Below are 9585 nucleotides of genomic sequence, written 5' to 3'. Positions count from 1 at the left end.
TCTTATCTCCAGCTGAACATATCTAAAACAAAAGACATGGTTGTTGATTTTAGGAAACAACAAAATGGGCACGGAGTCACTTTAATTAAAGGTCAGAAAATAGAGCAAGTACAATCATATAAATATCTTGGGACCATAATCAATGAAAAACTGAACTTTGATCAAAATTGCAAATCAGTTTGTAAAAAGGGTCACCAGCACCTTTATTGCCTTAGGAAACTTGTTCATTTCCACATTGACCAAAACATTTTAACTTTGTTTTATCGTTCTTTTATTGAGTCTGTTTTATCCTTTTGTTTGGTGGCATGGTTCGGTCAGACCTCTGTCACAGAGAAAAACTCTCTGAATCAGATAGTGAGATGGTCCAGCCGTCTGATAGGTGAGCCACAGTCTTGTTTAGCCTCCCTGTACTCTGAGCAGGTACAGAGGATGGCTTTATCAATCCTTAAAAATGGTTCCCATCCTCTAAGGGGTGAATTTCAGCTTCTTCCCTCAGGACGGAGGTTTCTATTTCCGAGATGCAGGACAAAGCGTTATAAAAATAGCTTTGTCCCTGTTGCTGTCACTGAATTAAATAAGAACTGTTTTTGATTCGAAATATTAAAGTATGTGTCACAGTGAGTTTTATATATTTACTAGGTATGTGTGTTTTTAAAGGGATGTCAAATGCTGTCATTTGTCTGTAAAGCAAATTTACCTTGCCTTTGGGTATAAATAAAGTTACCTTACCTGCAGACGCTGTGCGCAGAGGTTCAGGAGCAGAAGTCCCGTTGTAAACATATCACGGCAGACCCGACGATGTTTGCATGAACGCGCTTTTTTTAAAAGTCAGGTCAAGGCTCCAAAAGCCCAAAGGCGATATAACAGTTTGTGTTTGCTACATGGATCATTGTAGTTCAGCTTTCCTTTGTTATATTTCTTTAAGAGCTCAAAATGTGTTCATTACATAAATCAAATGTAATTTTCTCTGTAGCACTTCATGGATTTCATAAGCAACACACTGTAGTTGTTCACACAAAGCATAAAGGTAAAAACAATATACACAGTGTTATCTTCATTTTAGATGTCACAAAGTATTTGCAGCTCCCAGTGTTTTCCCGAACCCTGACCCTTTGCGTGGAAACCGGGTCCAAAAGTCTCTTTGGGTGTTAAAGGTTGCTGACCCCTGCACTAGGCCCAACTGACACATATATTTGATTCCAAATACAAAAAATAATGTGTAACCTGCTGGAAGAATGTAGGAGGTTGAGACAGGATCTCAACACTTGGTGTCTGCAACAAAAGACAACAATATGTGGGGCGATCGTGGCTCAAGAGTTGGCAGCTCGTCTTGTAATCGGAAGGTTGCCGGTTCGAGCCCCGGCTCGGACAGTCTCGGTCGTTGTGTCCTTGGGCAAAAAAGCACTTTGGGGTCCTTAGGGACGAGTAAAGCGCTCTACAAATACAGGCCATGTAATGGCAGAAACATTCTCTAGTGTAAATCCTGACTAGTTCATTAACTACAGATCAGTTTCAGTGAACATTATTCACAGAGGGATCTGAGTTCCTTATACCAGACTCTACAGAAACTGTAACACTGTACAGCTCTGCGACTCAACAATATGACAACAATGTAACACACACTAGAATCATCAAATAAAGCCCCACTAACCACTAGAACTAGAACTAACTAACTAGCACTGGACACTTGCATATTAGAGATTTCTACCACCATAGGAGGCGAGATATCATCCTTGAACCAGAGCATCCAGCCCTCAATTTCGGACATAAAAAGCGACGTGGCCAGGCATGATAACACTTTGACTGAACTGCAGGACTGTGCCTCGAACCACTCTGACACCATCGCCACTCTCCAGGCCACTGTGGAGCGTTTGTCTGCGGAGGTAAAGAAGCTAGATGAGAGATGTGGAGCTCTTGAGGCACTCCAGGAGGAATCATTTAAGAACTGCAGGAATACCAGAAGGCACAGAGGGACCCAAGATGACTGAGTTGGTTCACACCTGTTGGCGGAGGCGCTATCTCTCGAGGAGAAGCCACTCATCGATCGAGCACATAGAGTGAATCGCCAGCGTCCCAAACAAAGTCATCTTCCTCATCATCTTGAGATTGCACTACTACCACATTGGTGAGGAAATTCTGCTGAAAGCTGCAGAGAACAAGAACCTGATGTATAAGGGTTTTTAAAATAAACATCCTCCCAGATTTCCCTCCCTCTGTTGGAAACGCAGAGCCGCATTTGCAAATATGAGAGGAAGACTACGTGGGATGACCGGCGTCAGGTACAGACTGCTATACCCTGCAAAGCTGTTAGTGACCCATGGTGATGTGAGGAAAAGCTTTACCCATCCCAAAGAGACCGTAGACTACGCGGAGAAGCACCTCTCCCACCCACCTTCAAATGTATTAAAAGCAAGGATATATCTATATGTCTAACGCTGACACAGCACTGTGTTTCTTCTTTTCCCTTTATATTCCATGTAAAGGTGAATATGGAGCGTTTATGGAGCTCGTTTATTGACCAGCTGTCAGTTAGAAGGTAAGAGTTGCTAGGTTAACAGAGGTTAGCAGTAACAGTACGGGGAAGTATATTGTGTTGTTCTTTTGTTGGTTTTTATTTTATCGTACTTTACTTTGTTATTTTGATTTTACCTGTTGTGAGTGCTTCCCGTAATTCTCCTTTTTCTTGCGCCGCTGCGGCCAGAGTTCACAACATTACATATTTTTGTATCTATAAACAGGAAGCTGACACTCTCCAGACTTTATCAAAGGTGTGAGCGTCACAGCAGAGGCCTTTGTGTCAACGTAGCTGAAGACAAAACACAGAAACACATGAAGGAGATTTTCCTGGCCTGGATTTTATACAAATATTCTGCAGTACATCAAAAATGAAAGAAAACCATTAGTCAACATATGAACATCACCTCTGAAGTTACAGAGCTTTGATTGGAGACACAGCTGAGCGTTTTGCATTTTGTATAATTAATTACATAATTAATTATGTAACCATAATTAAATGGTTACATCATCTTTAAAGTCCCCAGAGATCAGGAAAAGGGCCTGAGGGTGCTGTGTTTGGAGTCTGCTGGTTACAGTGTGCAGGACCTCACAGGCTGCTGCAGCGTTAGCAGAGGGCGGGACATACACAGCTATCATAATCACGTGTGTAAACTCTCGTGGTAGATAGTACGGTCTCATGCTAACCGCTAGCAGCTCAATGTCCTTACAGCATAGCGTCTCTTTGATAGAGAAATGCCCAGAGTTACACCATCTATCGTTCACAAACACAGCCAGACCCCCTCCTCCCTTCTTACCACTCTCCGCTGTTCTGTCATAAGAGGCTCAGCAGCTAAAGCAGCACACCTGGGTCTCCCAGCCTATTAAAAGCAGCCCTTTGCTTCACCTGCTTCACTAAACATTATTATTTTAAGCAGAGTGGTGTGATTTATGTAGGCATTGCTGTGTGACAGGATGACTTTTCTTGCACACCCACCAAATGAGGGCGCACATGCTTCCACGCCCACTGGTGACTGCACACATCCTTTCAAGGAAGCATTTCATTCATCCCTAACAAATGGAAGAAAACACTGTGCAGCGTGTTCAGGTTTGAACGTGGCCCTGGCCTCTCTCTGCATCCACCTGGCACATGCAACACACATCCACTCCCTGCTGAGCTGCTTGTATTTGATGTGTTGAAGTTTTGGTAAAGTTTGAATAAATTCCACTTTATTTATAGGAACATTTCATCTGTGGACTCCTGCTTCCCCTCTCCTTGAGCCAGTTTGTGACGGGAACATGACATAAGAAAAGTAATTTATCCCTTTTTGATTCTGTGTATCTGGCGCTCATCCAGTGAGTTCACACTTGGCAGAAACAGACTGAATTTGTCTGGAGAACTTTGGCTTCAGCCAAGTTAGATAAACACACTGTGTCTCTGTCAAAACAGCAGTGTAGTTGTGGCACCCCTGTGAGGGAATGACCACATTAATATTATTTTGTGTAAAACACTCATGTAACGGGACATTTTTCATTGCTATATGTATTTATTTTCAGTTTCTTTAAGAGGATAGAAAATCCATGTAACAGGGATTCATTTTATGTTAGAAAGCAGTGAGGACGGAACTTTGGTGCTTGCTCCGGGGTTTCGGGGAGCAGTAAGTGGAGCCCACCTTCCGCTGCTTCCTCAGACACGTTCTGGAGGAAAGCAGAGACGCATCGTGTCTTCCTTACTCTGCTCTTCACCTGCTTTTACAGGTCGGTACACGGTGCTCGCACCGAAAATGTTGTTTATTGTCACCATGGTTACCCACGTTAATGTGAATGGGAGAGTTAAGGCGGTCCGCCAAAGTTATTTATATGTAAACACGGGAGAAAACCAGAGGAGTGTCCCGCGCGACCGCACCGCGAGCCCGCTCGTTAGGTGGAGCGCTCGTGAAGCAGAGTCAGTGCGCTCCTATGCTCTGTGCAAACGTGTTGTAATGCTCCAATCAAATCAGTTCTGTGAGATGTGAATGTTAATAGTTCTGTTAAAGTGACTGAGTAGATTAGCTAGTGTAACACAAGCACTCTGAGCAACTCTGTGTAGCTAACAGAGGCATTCATGGGTTGATTCAACAAGCTGTGTTTCATGATGCACTAAATAGTGATTTTGCCAGTAAATTACTGGAGGGAACAAATGTAATGTATTTACCAATGCTGTTATTGAATAGAACTGTTTAGCCAGTAAGACACTGCAGAAGACAATGTGATGTGTTTATTGATATGATAAAAGGATGTAGCTGTTATGGAAAGAAGTGTGAACTTGAGAAACTGAACCAGTTAAAAAGAGTATATTTCACTGATGTTGTGAAATAAGTAAATGTAATTGATGTGAATGAGGAACCAGCTGAACAGTATATTGAAAGCTCATGTTTAGTGTTTTATAGCATTTATTTGTGTGAAATAAATCAGACTCAGACACGTTCTGGAGGAAAGCAGAGACGCATCGTGTCTTCCTTACTCTGCTCTTCACCTGCTTTTACAGGTAACATATTTGTCATCGAGGTCTTCATCCTTGGGACCCGTAACATAGTAACTTCTTCATTGTTATACTTCTATAGTTTTCCCATTTTGTGAGCTGTGGATGTGGAAAGTGTCTCAGTGACACATCCACATGAAAACGGCGTTACCTTCGTTCATTTGCACGTCAAATGAACGAGCTGTTTGGACTTTAACGTCACAGCTGATGCTTCGATACTCGAACTCAAGAGTTCAGCTTCCACTCAGAGGTACAAGTACACACAGCAAAGATAAACGTGTACACAAGGTTGAACCCACAAGTGCACAGCTCCAACCAGAGATGGGAAGTAATCCGATTACTTTTTTCAAGAAACGAGTAAAGTGAGGGATTACTATTGCAAAAAAGGTAATTAGATTACTGTTACTTTCCCGTAAGCACGCTGCGTTACTGCGTTACTAAAACCGCAGCTGTGTGCAGATGAACAATGGATAATCTATCGAGTGTGGAGAGAGTGTGAGCGTGCAGCGTTTAAAGCGTGGAAGCACTGACCTTACTTTGAGTTTGACTCTGTAAAAAGTGACAAAAACATTAGCATCCGCTGTTCACTGCGTGGGAAGACAACATGCTCACTCACTATGTGTTAATGGGCATGCTTATTTATAACTTTGATAAAATGTCATAAAAATAATTCCATGCCAGCTCACCATTGGTGATCAGGTAGTTTCTGTTCCAGTTCCAGTCCCATAAATCATGAAGCTTGCTGCCAGAAAAGCTTCAAATCTCCTTTGAAAGCTGTTTGTGGTCTTGATTGTGGGAGCTTCAGTTGTCTGACTCCAGCTGCCACACAGTGCTCACTGATATCATTTGCAAAAACCCCAGTGTGACAATATTTATCAGTGAAGCAGAAATCAGGAAGTGACGACTTTTCTTTGAACATTTGCTAAGGCTAAGCTGTGCTTTCTACCACAGTTGGGAATTTCCTGGTTTACAACAAATTATTGTGTCAACACCGCATAAGATTTCAAACTACAGGAAAATCACTGGAGTTATAAGAGGCAGACAACCACACACACACCACATGCATGCTGTTGCTATTTATTGTGGATTAACCTGTCAAGGGCAAGAACAAAAGAATTCTGCCTCAAATACAGGAAATCATAGCTTTCCTGTATTTCCTCCATTGTTGGCATGCTGGTTAGTGCTGTTGCTCCACAGTAAGAAGGTCCTGGGCTAAATTATCCATGAATGTAAACGGCTGTGTGTTTCTATCTGATAGACTGGTGAGCTGTCCAGGGTGTACCCTGCCTGGTAACCTATCACTTCAGGGTTATTTCCCAGCCCTGCTGCAACCAGGATAGAGATAGGAGGATGGTAGTTGTTGTAGACCCATTCAATTTCAATTGAAGGATTAAAATGTTCCAGGAGCTCAACTTACTCCATCTGAACATGTTTCAATCGTGTTTTATGAACACAACATGCAGGTTTACTGAATATGAAAAGGTTGTGTTGATTTAACTCAGTTGTTTAAGGTTCTGCCAAAGCAAAACCTTTGTGTGCAACCAGTGTCCACTATTGAATCAAGTAAATCCAACATGTTTTTGTCAGTGCAAAAGGAGTTACGGTGCCTGTATTCCTGCACAATATTGTCCCGGGAGGGAGGAAAACTTTCTGGTGAAGTTTTGGTTGATTTTTGGGTTTTGCTTGACACTAGGTTGATTTTATCAGTGAGGTTTGGATTGTTTTCTTTCTCTAAGAGAGAGAAAGATGGTTTTATGCTTGGACATGTTTGCAATGGGCCCCAGTATTGGAAACAGTGGCAAAGTGTTTTTCTCCATGATTATAATGGGCTTTGGAGAAATTCACTTATATGTGACATTGATCACATGAGAAGTCCTGAGCCTAAAAGGATTGCAGCGAGTCAATCCAGTCCAAAAACAAGGAGCTGTTTTCCTTTAAAATGATGACGTCATCCTGCTGGTGATGGAGGCTCGAATAGGCTGCGCGTGAGACTCCATTATCAGCAATATCTGGTATGAATGTGTGTGGATGTATGCATGTGACTGGACTGTGATGGACTGACGACTAAAAGTTTTACTGACTTGATACTGAGACAAAAACGGTGCCGACTTTAGGATTAGTGAATGTCCACAACAATTCACCCAGCCTGTAGAAGAAGGGTGGAGGTTTTGTCTTGCTTTGTTTGTGCAGGAGCAGAAGGATGACAGAGACTAAAGGGGGAGGCTGTAGCTTCACATGAGTGTGAGCTGCAGACTGAACCCTTTGGTTGCTAATGTTGAGTCACTGATGTTTGCATTAAGAAAATTGTGTTTTATTAGCTGTGTTTTAATTAAGGTATCACATTATATTGTTGGGAATGTTAAATGCTAAAGTGAAGAAAAGCTTTGATTTCACTCATGACTGAACATGTTATTATTAACCATAGCAGGCCACTGTAAAGAGTCAATTAACTGTTATAGAGGAAAAAAAGGCCAAAAACTCTGTTAATACCTATGAATAACAGGCAATGATAGACTTGTCACATTCAAAATAGAGATATGTAATAACAAACACGGGTCCGTGTCATTTAGGTTCTCCATTGAAATAGTCAATCATTTAGAAAAGTAGAATATATATATATATATATGTCTCAACGCTGTTTCTCAATAATATTAAAAACCTAAAAACTATTGTTGTGGAAGATAGAAGTCACTGTGACAGCCCTCTGACTGTGGAGGACGTTTGTAATCCTATTTCTGCACTTAAGGCCAACAAATCTCCCGGCACAGATGGTTTAACTGCAGAGTTTTATGAATCATTTTCTAATCTCCTGGCTCCGTTCTTACTGCAGCTTTTCATAGGAAGTGTAGAGAATAACATCCTCCCTCCTACTCTTACTCAGGGTCTCATAACACTTATTCCAAAGCCAAACAAAGACTTACTTCTTATTGATAATTGGAGACCCATCTGTCTGCTCAATGATGACTATGAGATTATGGCTTTAGTACTTGCTAACAGAATGAAAGAGTTCTTGGACACAATTATCGATGAGACACAATCAGGCTTTATGAGAAACAGACACCTTTCTAAGAACATGAGACTGGTTTTAGATCTACTTGATTACTCTGATTTGGTATCTGACTATAGCTTCATTCTCTTCCTGGATTTTTAAAAGGCTTTTGATACAATTGAACATCAATTTATTTTCCACTCTTTGGAAAAATTTGGCATTTTTCTGTAAAGCTATCAAAACCTTGTACACGAATGGCAATAGCTCAATTAAAATGATTAAGACTCCACCCCGAGATTTGACCTGTTATACAAGGAATCAGCACAGCTGATAAGGAGCTCATCATCAGCCAGCTAGCTGATGACACCACACTCTTCTTGAAGAATGCAAATCAAATCCGTCCAGCCCTTAGTGTTATTAGTGATTTCTCTGAGGCATCTGCTTTATGTCGAAATCTAAAAAAATGTGAATTACTAGCAATTAAAGGCTGCACTGCAAATGCTCTCTGTAACATTTCTGTTAAACAAGAAGTCACATATCCAGGACTGTTAATATCCAAAGACCAAAAGTCAAGATGCTCGTCAAACTTGTCAAACAGTGTTGGGGAATTCTCAATGGTGCTTGGTGCCATACCCTCAGGGACTTTAATGTTATATAAAAACACTGACAGCTCAATATCTGCCTCAGTCACTCTCCCTGATCCAGCTGAGTCAGCAGTGGGAAAAATCTGCTTTTCACAGGAACTTGGTAACAGCAATAAGAGAATACGTAGTTTATTCCAAGAAGATATCATGTCTCTCCCATATATAGAATATCTTACTGGAACCGACATGTTCCAGATATCACCTGGAAGACAGCCTGGATGATCCCATAAATATCTAATTGTGAACAAGGTGAAGGAAATCTCATATAAAATTCTTCATAAATGTGACCCAGCCAGTCACTATATGGTAACATTTAAAAGAGACATAAATACTAATTGAACTTTCTGTGGGGATCATCCAGAAACTATGGCACATCTCTTTTGGTTCCTCTACACAGAGATTCTGGAAGAATTTAGCAGTTTTGTTATTGTCCATATTTTAAGGGAGTTTTCTTTACGATGGGGAAATGTTTTATTGTTTTTCTTTAAGTTCCCCAGGAAGAATGATAAATGTTTTTTTTATAAAATATTTGTTAATACTTTTAGCTATTTTATATTAGGGCTGCCACAAACGATTATTTTGATAGTCGACTAGTCACCGATTATTTATGCGATTAGTCGACTAATCAGATCATCATCCACTGGACGTAAAACTACAGCTTATTGCACCAGCAGCATCTGCTCTTATATAACTATCATTAGCTTACAGCTTTAAGCTTTTAAGGTGCTAACTAAAAATATGATGATAAAAAGATGATAGTTTATTCAATTTTAATGAAATTTGCAGATTGTTTCGGTGAAGTTTAATAAACTCCTTGCTATCTAAAATATAACAGGACACCGGAGTAAATTCTCCAGCATCTCACACTTCTGATAATCAGAATAGAATAGAATAGAATAGAATTCAACTTTATTGTCATTGCACATGCACAGGTACAG

Source organism: Maylandia zebra, linkage group LG2 (assembly GCF_041146795.1).
Source record: "Maylandia zebra isolate NMK-2024a linkage group LG2, Mzebra_GT3a, whole genome shotgun sequence".
NCBI lineage: Eukaryota > Metazoa > Chordata > Actinopteri > Cichliformes > Cichlidae > Maylandia > Maylandia zebra.
Note: the sequence above shows the minus strand (reverse complement) of the source record.